This window comes from Castor canadensis, chromosome 16 (genome assembly GCF_047511655.1).
Source record: "Castor canadensis chromosome 16, mCasCan1.hap1v2, whole genome shotgun sequence".
Classification (NCBI taxonomy): domain Eukaryota; kingdom Metazoa; phylum Chordata; class Mammalia; order Rodentia; family Castoridae; genus Castor; species Castor canadensis.
The window spans coordinates 310,630-321,874 of record NC_133401.1 but is presented as its reverse complement, the minus strand read 5'-3'; positions in this window follow the sequence as shown (position 1 = coordinate 321,874).

Here is an 11,245-nt window from a genome sequence, read left to right as displayed (position 1 = left end):
TGTATTCCAATGTTTCCTTGTTTCTTTCCCTTGCTTTGATTTTCTCCAGTAAACATTCTTCCCCTAAATACATGCAAATTCTTCCTTTTTCTGCAGTAATGAGGTCTAAGTCTCTGTGGTTCTGTAAGACTATGGCCACCAGTGAGTTCAACTGATTCTGTAGGGTGACGTGACGATGCTCTGTTGTACTAATCTTAAATCCTCATGGATTTGTTTAGACAGTTGACTGTGTTGGACTTGATGCCAATAGTGGTAGCTCTTGTGGCCACTGCTCCTGCCAGGGTGACTCCCAGAAGTACCGGGAGGAGGATGAGGTCCTGCTGGAAACAGGTCTGGCCATCAGCTTACTGGTTTAGGTATCGAGCAACTTCAGTCCCAGGCAGTATGGCAGTATGTCCAGGTCTGGGACTAAGAAAACCAGGGCACAAGTCCGCTCTACCCCCCGGGTAACAGGTGTAAATCACACCCTGACAGGCAAAGTAAGTCCCATTAGGAGATTTGGTTCCTTTTACCAGATTGGTACAATTCATTTTGTAACCAAAGCATTTAGTTTCTCCAATTATTTGGATAGCTGGGCCTGTGAGACAGGTATTGTCATTTTGGGTTGAGTTGTCCAGGCCCAGCTCATGTATCTCGGATATGTTAGTCAGGCCTACCCTGGCATATGACCTTTGGCCAGCCCTCAGGCAAATCAACAGTCTCTGCCTAGTTCAGGGTCTGCTCATTGTAGTAGCTGGTGGCTGCTGTTTGCCAAAGCTATCATTTTAATGAGGGGTGTTGGGATAATGGGGGCCAATCAGTCCCATCCAAGGAGGAGGGAAGACTTGCCCCTGTGCCCAGGGGTCCAAGGAGTTAACTTTACTTACCAGGAGAGAGACATTTGCTCCTTTAATCTCAAGCCTCAGGATATTTAAGATTGCAGGGTCTCCCCAATGATTTTCGAGGAATCCTCCCAGCCCAAAGACCCTAGTTCCCCATCTTTGTGGTTCATCTGTTGTTAATTGGAAGAGGTTTCCCTTTCCTTCTCCCTGTGCCTTAGACCACTCATTCATGTTGAAAAGGTTTGAAGATAGCCTCTGAATACTGACACCCTGGCCTTTTCGGGAGAGCCTTTCCCAGTCCCCAGAGAGACAAAATCGACACACAACCAGTGTCTTAGAAAGGACCATGAAGGACCCCCACAGTCATCCCAGTTCCACAGTACTTGGCCATACACATTGGATAAGCGATCTCTGGATGGGCCAGAGCAAGTCAGGGTAGAGGGCCCCAGTAGGGCCCATCTGCTGGCCTGCAGGCCTGGGCAATACCTAAAGGAGACAAGACAAGGGCCTGACAAAGCACAGATGGTGTGGCTAATTAATACAGTTCCCTCTTGTCCCTCTGAGAGTTTGACCTCCCATATCAGTTTATGAGAGTCCCCAGCTGGGTCTGGAGGGTTTGTTTGTGAGTCATTTATTGTTATTACAGCTGTTAGTAGACTCAGTAGGTCTGTCTGGGGCCTCATCAGCACTCCCTCATGTCAAGGTCAGTTTCAACAGCTGGTCTGGGTTGGCTGTGGACTTCCACTCCTGGCCTGGATCCTCTGCTGGCTTGGCATGTGTATGATGATTCCCAAGTTTCAGTCCTGCAACCTTAAGGCTGAAGGAGTGGTTAGAGTAACTTGGTAAGGTCCCTCCCATTGGGTCTAGACTCCCTCTAATTGGGGTTTTGACCCAAACCCAGTCCCCCAGACTCCACTCCTTTGCATGGGTGCAAAGGCCTGAGGGTCCCAGGGGTCAGCTCCAGGTGTCCTAGGTGCTGGGCAATCTCCCTGGAAGCATGTACCAAGCCTACTAGGAACTTGTGGAGTCCAATCTGTCTATGCTCCTGAAGGTTTCCAACCTGTTCAGGTATTAGTGGTGGCAGCTCTCCATACAGGACTTCAAAGGGAGAGAGAATGCATTTTTTAGGTGTACACCTAATTTGAGCAGTGTCAAGGGTAATACATCTGGCCAGGGTAGCCCTGTCTCTTGACATTACTTTGCTAGTGCTGTCTTGATAGTCCTGCTCATCCTTTCCACTTGGCCTGATGATTGGGGGTGGTACCGGGTGTGCAAATCCCAGGTCAGCCCAACTGCATGAGCTATGCCTTTGACCACCTGGCTGATGAAGGCAGGCCTGTTGTCTGACCCAATGCTGCTAGGTATCCTGAACCAAGGAATAATTTCCTTGGCTAGCACTCTTGACACTTCTGTGGCCTTTTCTGTGTGGGTGGGATATGCATCTACCCAGCCTGTGAAAGTGCAGACCACCACCAGGAGGTACTGATAAGTTTTACTCTGGTGGATCTCAGTGAAGTCCATCTCTAAGTGTTGGAATGGGTAGACCCCCTTCTTCTGAGAGAGAAGCGGGGGCTTGGGTCCCTGTCCTGGGTTATGTTGTGTGTCAACCTTACCAGGCCCGGGGCTGTCTTTTCTGATATTAGGATCCTTCCCCCTGGGGTTGTGAACCACCCTTCTGAGTTCTCTTTAGCCCCTATTTCAGGGGCCTCTTCTCTCTCTTGTGGGCTGTACTCTGGTCGGTCCAGGTGGACAGGGAGGGCAAAGCATAATTTGGCTGGAGTAGCGTCTTCCTTTTGTACTTCTTTTGAGAGAGCCGCTTCTTTTGCTATCTTGTCCACCAATCCATTTCCTTGGCTGATCTTGTCTGGTCGGTTGGTATGGGCCGGACAGTGAATGACAGCAATGGCTTGGGGCTTCCAGACTGCCTCTAACAATTGTAAGATTTGTTGACTGTTTTTGATCTCTTTACCTGTGGATGTTAATAGGCCTGTCTCTTTGTAAATAGCCCCATGGATATGCAAGGTTGTAAAGGCATAACACGAGTCAGTGTAAATGTTGGCTCTTTCCATCTGCTAGGGTGAGGGCCCAGGTGAGGGCCTATAACTCTGCGCATTGGGCTGACCAATGGTCTGGCAGCTGTCCATGTTCCACTACTTGTGTGACAGTAGTCACTGCATACCCAGTCCAGTATCCTCCTGTCCAGTATCCTCCCTCTTGTAGGCTCTGGCTTCCATCAGTGAAGAGCTCCAGGTCAGCGTTGGGAATGGCAGTGTCTGTGGAGTCAGGCCAGAAAGAAAAGACTTTGTCTAGAATCTCCTCACAGGAGTGGAGAGGTTCTCCCTCCTCTTCTGGGAAATATGTAGCAGGATTGAGAGTCCTCATTGCTTTATCTCTCATCAGGGGGTTCTTGCCCAATAAAGCCTGATATCTGGCCACTTGTTCCTGGATCATCCATAGACTGGCAGTGCCACTGAGTAGAGAAATTACTTGGTGGGAGATTTGGAGCATGATGCTTTGTCCCAGAGTCAGTTTATCTGCTTCTCGTATTAAGAGGACCGCTGCTGCCAATGCCCAGAGGCATGGGGGACAACCTGAGGCCACAGTGTCTAATTTCTTGGACAGGTAGGCTACTGGCCAGTTTTATGGCCCCAGTGGCTGGATCAGGACACCCAATCCTATGCCTCTCTTCTCATGGATGTACAGGTGGAAAGGGCAAGTGATGTTTGGGAGAGCCAGGGCCAGTACCTTATCCAGGTGTTGTTAAGGTTTTGGAATGTGTCTTCTTGGTCAGGGCCCAAATGCAACGGTCCTATGGGGTTCCCCTTTAGTGCTGCATAGAATGGCCCAGAAGTGACCAAGATTCCAGGGATCCATAAGGCAGCAGAAGCCTGTGGTGCCCAGAAACTCCTGGAGCTGTTGCCGGGACTCTAGGTGTGGGTATGCAGGATCACTTCTTTTCTCCCATTTCCCAGCCTTCTTTTCTCTTGGCTCAGGTGATATCCCAAGTATATGACCTCCTCTAGACAGATTTGTGCTTTCTTTTGTGAGACTTTGTATCCTGCTTCGTGTAGGAATTGGAGTAGTTCTTCTGTTCCGCTTTTGCAGGCCTCCAGGGTGGGGGCTGCTAACAGTATGTCATCTACATACTGGAGGGTAGTGCAGTCTTTTGTCGGCAGTTTTCAAGGTCTCTGGCTAAGGCCTCCCCAAAGATAGTGGGGGAACTTTTGAAGCCCTGTGGGAGCCTAGTCCAGGTTAATTGTCCTTTTGCTTCAGTGTCAGGGGTGTTCCAGGATAATTGTACTTTCCTCAGGATTCCCTGGCTCCATAGGCATTAAATGTGTGGTGCGATTCCCTTCCGGGCCTCTAGAAGTATTGGATATTGCCTTTGATGCACCACATTAGCTCCTGGTTTGATGGTGACCAATATTGGGGGATGTCCTGTTGCCAGCCCGATTCACCCGTCCTGGTCCCAAACGCCTGGGAACTGCTTCATGAGGTACAACCATTCCTAGATCATATGTGGCTGGACCCATGCAATATGTGTACCAGCCCTTCATTACCACCGACCTCCTGAATTGGCGGCAGCACACCCCAGCATACTCAGAGGAACCACAGGCTGTAATAGAGATCTTGACCAACATCATCCACAGCCACCAACCCGACAGGGATGACTGCTGTCAGCTCATGTCTACACTCTTCACTTCTGATGCACGCTGGGAGTATACCAAGCAGCCAGAGCATGGCTAGTTACCCAAGCTCCACCCCAGACTGCAAATCCAGAGTGATGGGCAGATGAGAGGATCCTGGATACCAGACTGGGTTGGGATCCAAACACTCCCTCCGGGCTCCAATCCATCCAGCGTATGACACAAGCCATCCTGGAGTGAGCCCACCAGGGGACATGAGGAGCAACCAACCTCTCCAGGGTCAGTGAAGTCACACAGAAGCCTGATGAGCTGCCTAGCCAATTCTATGACCAGTTATGCTATGCTTATCATCGTTTTGTTGTCCCTGAGGGTATGCATGCAGCACTCTTTTTCAAGACTGACCTCCAAGGTTAGCACTGGCAAGGCACTCACATCAGGCGGTCCCAGATCCTTAGATACTGTGGTGCCTAGTTTAGAAAGTAAGTCTCTTCCCAGAAGGGGGCCTGGAGCTTGTGGCACATACAGAAACTGGTGACTGACCCGGTGTTCACCAACCATGTATTCTTGGGGTTTGCAGAACTGGTACTTCTTGGTGTTTCCAGTGGCTCCTATAATGGTGATTGAGTCCTTGGTGAGCTGACTGGTTGGTGTGGTCATGGTAAAAATGGCTGCCCCAGTGTCCAGAATGAAGTCTATTTGGTGGACCTCAATGTCAATCTTGACCATGGGCTCCTGAGGGCTGACCAATAGGGAGCCTTGTCACGCTCAGTCAGACCTGTCTCCCCAGGCTGTTTGTCTCTAGGTTGCAGGCTTCCTTTGATTTGGCAGCAGCCACTCTCACTCTTTCTTTTTCCTTTCCTTTCTTGTTAGGGCACTCATTTTTCCAATGTCCCTCCTCCTTACAGTAGGTGCACTGATTTTTTTCCCAGAGGGTTTCTCCGTTCTCTCCTGTTGGGGCCTCCCTTCCAGTCTCCAGTCTTCCCGTCTCCCTCCTTGAGGGCCATAGCCAGGATCTTTGCCTTTTTTTCCCAGATATTTTTCTTTCTCTTTTTTGGCCATCTCCTCTCGGTTTGCTACTACCTTGGCTGCTATACTGAGTTGGTCGATATCGGCACCTGTGAAGCCCTCCATCTTTTGTAGCTTTTGGCAAACATGAGAGACAGACTGTTGGACAAAGGCGGTGTTGATCATAGACCAGTTCTTGGGGGCTTCAGGGTCAAATGGAGTATACTGATCATAAGCATTGCATAACCAGTCATAGAATTGGATAGGCAGCTCATCAGGCTTCTGTGTGACTTCACTGACCCTGGAGAGGTTGGTTGCTCCTCATGTCCCCTGGTGGGCTCCCTCCAGGATGGCTTGTCTCATACGCTGGATGGATTGGAGCCCGGCGGGAGTGTTTGGATCCCAGCCCAGTCTGGTATCCGGGATCCTCTCATCTGCCCATCACTCTGGATTTGCAGTCTGGGGTGGAGCTTGGGTAACTAGCCATGCTCTGGCTGCTTGGTATACTCCCAGCGTGCATCACAAGTGAAGAGAGTAGACATGAGCTGATGGCAATCATCCCAGTTGGGTTGGTGGCTGTGGATGATGTTGGTTAAGATCTCTATTACAGCCTGTGGTTCCTCTGAGTATGCTGGGGTGTGCTGCCGCCAATTCAGGAGGTCGGTGGTAGTGAAGGGCTGGTACAAATATTGCATGGGTCCAGCCATGTATGACCCATCTGCCTGGGGTAATGGCAGCTCAGGAGCCTGGCACAGGGGGCATAGTGCCACAGCTGGGGCTCCTGCTTTCTTGCTTGTTAGCCTCCCAGAGGTCGGTGATCTTCCCCAATGGCTCGTATCTTTCTCTGGGGCCATCAAAGGCAAAGGGGGGGGGCGTATAACAAGGGAGTCATTGGGCAGGGGTTTGACTCTTATGCCTCCTCCTTTTTGTTGGGGTCCTCTGAGTTGGACTCAGGTCTCAGGGAGGCCAGCACAGTGAGGTGCTCTGGAGGAGCCATGGTGGCAGGTCTGGTGGTTCAGGTTCCCAGGTGTGGTGGTCCTCAAATTTCTTTTCTTTTACTTTTCCATTAATCAGAATAGCTGTATGTCTCCAGAGTGCATGAAAACATAGCCCTGTCAGGTGGGCGGGAGGCCAGGATGTACCAGGAGTCAATGTAAGGAAACTGGTCTGGATGACCTGGATCCCCAACGATTCTGTCTCTCACACAGGCAATAGTGGCTAGGTCCAGTGTGCCCTCTGTGGGCCATCCTACATTGAAGATGGGCCATTCTACCTCAAAAATGGTTCAGAGCTTTGCTGGCTTCATCCGAACTCCATAGTCACCCAAGAAACTGTCCTTAAAGTTAGCAAGCATGGCCTGGAGTACTGTCAGGTGCTTTGACCCAGGAGAACCCACTTTATATGTGCCCAATGATTATCAGTGTCACAGGACAGACAAAGGGAAGGGGGTGCCTCTTAGTGAGAGGCCACACAGGTGCTCATCTAGCCACAACCCTAGGCGATGGGGTCAGGTGTGGCTTGGCTGCAGTGGGTTCAGCCCGACAGAGTGACTTACCATCACACTATGCCAATCACTGTGAAGTCACAGATTGAGCCCACTCAGACTCTGTAATTTTAGGGGACCTTAGAGGTGCCCAGCCATGGAGCCACAAATTCGAGCTTGAAACTCAAGTGAGTCAAGCCGCTCACTCACACACCATTCACTCAGAGTTTAAAACAATCAGTTCTTATTTATTTTCCCCTAAAATCCTGGCCTGCTCTAATCCCAGTTGACTGGAATCACATTGGTTACAGAGGAAGGGGATGCGTTACCCTGGATACTCTTCAGGGTTTGGCCAGTCCCCTACAGAGGATCAGTCTGTGCTGGCTCCTTACACTGACTACCCCAGGACTTCCTGGGGTGAGTTTAGGCCGTGTCTCCTCTTCAGGGAACCTGCACGGGGAGGACCATGCTGCAGAGCAGACAGTGATGGACATCTTCTTCAGAAGTTCATGTGAGGCACCTTCCCAGGCCCGTGTGGTCCTGAAGCTCCAGACCAACAAAGTGGACATCTCTGCGGTGGTCCTGCAGCAGCTGCCCACACACAAGTTCTACCTCCTCATGGGCTACGGTGAGACTCTGCTGTCCCACTTTTACAAGTGACCTGTGCAGCTCCACCTCCAGACTGTGCCTACAAAGGTTGTGATAAGTACATCTAGGAGAAGGCCCTCATCCCATAAGTGGAGCCTGCACAGGACACTTTCTGTCACAGAGGAAAGGGGTGAAGCAAAACCAGGCCCACGAGCTGCCTCAGGAAGGAGGCATCAAGTTCTGAGCTGCTGTTGAATAAAGGCCCTCATGCCACTTTGCCTCTCTGTCTTTACCCTCTGGTGAGTCAAGTTTCTTCTGGGGTTTCAGGGCTTGCAAGGAGACCACGAGTTGTCTGAAGTTTATTGATGGCTGCCCTTCAGCCACTACCAAGCACTTTACCTAAAGTGCCTTGTTATCTATCAAAATGATAAGGTCCATTTCTGGGGATAATAATGTAATTGATGTCTTTTTTTGTGGCAATACTGAAGGCTTCATGCTTGCCTAGCAGATTCTTTACCTCCTGAGCCATGCCCCTAGCCCCTTTGCTCTTGTTTCTTTGGTTTTTTTTTTTTTCATTTATTTAGCATGTATTCATTGTACAGGGTGATTCATTGTGACAAGTCCATATAGGCTTATATTGTACATTGGTTAGGTCACCCCCACCATCATATCACCTTAACTCCCTTCCCACCCCGCTTAAAGCAATTACAAGAGGTTTCATCATTCTAGTTCATATATGTATATGAAGTCCATCAACCATATTCCCCCACCTTCATCTCCTCCATTCCCCCTCCCACTCCAACAAGTACCTTAGCACACTATGCCTGTTTTACAGTCCTATCCTTCATTTTTACTTCCAAAGTCAGTGTTCGAAGGGCCTTCTTGATGTATCCCAGATGTGAGTATACTTTACTTTGGTCACTTCAACCCCCTCTGTTTTTCTCCCCTTACCCTTCCCTCCAGTCCCCCATTATTCAACAGCTTTCAGTACATATTACTATGTCCTATACCTGCTACTTTAGTTTTATTTTTCATAACGGGTCTTGTGTTTTCGCCCAGGGCTGGCATTGGACTGTGATCTCTGCTTCCCTCATCACTGGGGTTACAGGAAGGCATGTACTATCATGCGTGCCTCTATTCTGGGTTTTTGTTTGCGTGAATGTGTCTCTGGGGTTTGAACTCAGCAACACACTTGCTAGGCAGGTGCTCTACCACTTAAGCCATTCCACTGACCCTGTCTGGTTTTTTGAGATGGGGGTTTTGCTGACATTTTTACTTTTTTTTGTCTGGGCTTGACCTTGAACTGAGATCCATCTCCACCTCCCTAGAAGCTGAGATCACAGGCATACACCACCAGGCCTGGAACAATTGATGTCATTTTTTTAAAAAATCAAAACCACTGGGATGTGGTCCTTTTGCACATCTTGCATCACTGTATTTTCTGTTCAGCTCACTCCTTGCTCTCTATACAATACTTTCAATCACAGATCTGTTTGTTCTTGATAGTTTCCCATTTCCAGAATCTCATTCAATGGGGCACACAGTTGGCAGCCTCCTCAGACTGGATCCTTGCACTCAGGAATAGTGCTTCTTATCTCTTGTAAGCTCTCTTTGCGGTGGTGGCTCTGCACCCCTTCATTGACTGGCATTCCACTGCAGGCATGTATCCCAGTTTGGTTACTCAGTCACCTGTTAACATATTGGCCATTGTGGTAAGAAATGGTGTACACAGCTGAAAGTTGGTGTACAGACTCTCCATCTCCCAAGTGTTGGCATTACAAGTATGTGCCACCACACACACCTCGATACTGTTTTTTAGAAAAAGATTTTAGGATTGGGGATGTATCTCTGTGCAAGTGTGATGCTTGAGGCCTGGGTTTAATACCCAGCACTGCCAAAAAAGGAAACAAATATATCAGCACTTTTAGGATATGCAGTGCTAGCTCACGACTTTAATTTGCTTTTCCTCATGATGTGTTAAGCATCATTTGTATGCTTGTGTGCCCTTTGTATATCTTTATTTTTTGGTAGTTCTGGGATTCGAATTCAGGGCCTCATGCTTGCTAGGCAGGCATTATACCACTTGAGCTACTCCCTCAGCCCTTTTGTTCTTTAGTCACTTTTTAGGTAGGGTCTCCCATTTTTGTCTGGGGCTGACCTCAGACTGGAAATCCTCCTACCTGTGACTACCCATGTAGCTCTGGAAGTGCAGGTGTGTGGTTCCACGCTTGGCTTATTTGTTGAAATGGGTTCCTGCTAACTTTTTGCCCAGGCTGGCATCAAATTGAAATTGATACTTCCATTCTCTGCCTTCTGAGAAGCTGGGATTACGTGGTGAGCCACTGGGCTGGGTCTGTGTGTATCTTGAATGAGGTGTCTGTTGAGAACTATACCTGTTTTTAATTGGGTGGTTTTCCTCCATTTATCTTTCAGAGTTTCTTTTCCTTTTTCCTCTTGAGACAGGGTAGCAGTGTATAATACAGGCTGGCCTTAGACTTGGCAATCCTTCTGCCTCAGCATCCCTAGTCCTGGGATTACAGATGTGCACCCCCATGCCCACATTTGAGTCTCTTACTATGCTTTGGATACAAGTAATTTTCCCAAACAATTTCTCTCTGCCTGTGTAACCTGAGTTTTTGTTCTCTTTAGAGTGTGTTGGGCTAGAGAAGTGGTTCAAGCACTACAGTGTCTGCCTAACAAGCATGAGGCCCTGTGTTTAAACCCTAGTACTGCCAGGGGGGAAAAGGTGTCTTTTACAGAGCAGGTATTATTAATAAAGTTATCAGTGTTTTGCTTTTGTGGGCTGGATTTACTGTTGAATCTAAAACTCATCACCCAAATATCTGGTCACATTGAACTTTTTATGTTTTCCTAGCATTGTTACAGTTTTTCATTTTAAGTTTGTGGAATATTTTGAGTGAATTTTTATATAAGCTATAATGTTTGTATCTTTCTTTTGGTTGAGATGGATTTGAACTCAGGGCTCCATGCTTGCTAAGCAGGTGCTCTACCTCTTGAGCCACACCTGCAGTCCATTTTGTCCTGGTTATTTTGGAGATGGGGCCTCAAGAACGATTGGGCCTTGAATCTCGATCCTCTCCGGTCTCAGCCTCCAAGGAATCGGGTACAGATGTCAACCACCAGTGAATGGCTCGTTTTTTATCTATGGTTTTCCATTGTTCTCTCATCACTGTGCTAAGACACCTGTTTTGCAAGCCCAATGTCCTGAGTTCAAACCCCAGTTCCACCAAAAAGAAAAAAAATACTGCTTGGAAGTTTAGTAGTGAATGACTGCACAATCAAACTTCTGTTTTTTTCTCTATCCAAGCCAGTTCCCCCTTAAGCCTGAGGAGCCTCCCAAGAACCTCAAACTGATCTAGAACTTTTGAAGCTGTCACTTCTTCCATTTCAGTAGCAACATTCCCATGATCCAAATGCTCTTTACCTTCCATTATCTACACCATGCTTTTTTACAAAAAGGGTTTCAGCAGATTTCTTAATGGGGAAAGAGCATCAGATGGATGCATTTACATGAATTGAAATAACTCAAAATGATAGTTTTTATACATTAGTGGGAACTGTTAAACTGTTGAAAGCCAGTGATGGGATTTTTTTTTTCATGATAAGCAAGCAGCCAGTAATTGTCCACTCAGGGTTAAATGCCTTGCCTTGAAAATGGACCACCACTGACTTTATTTATA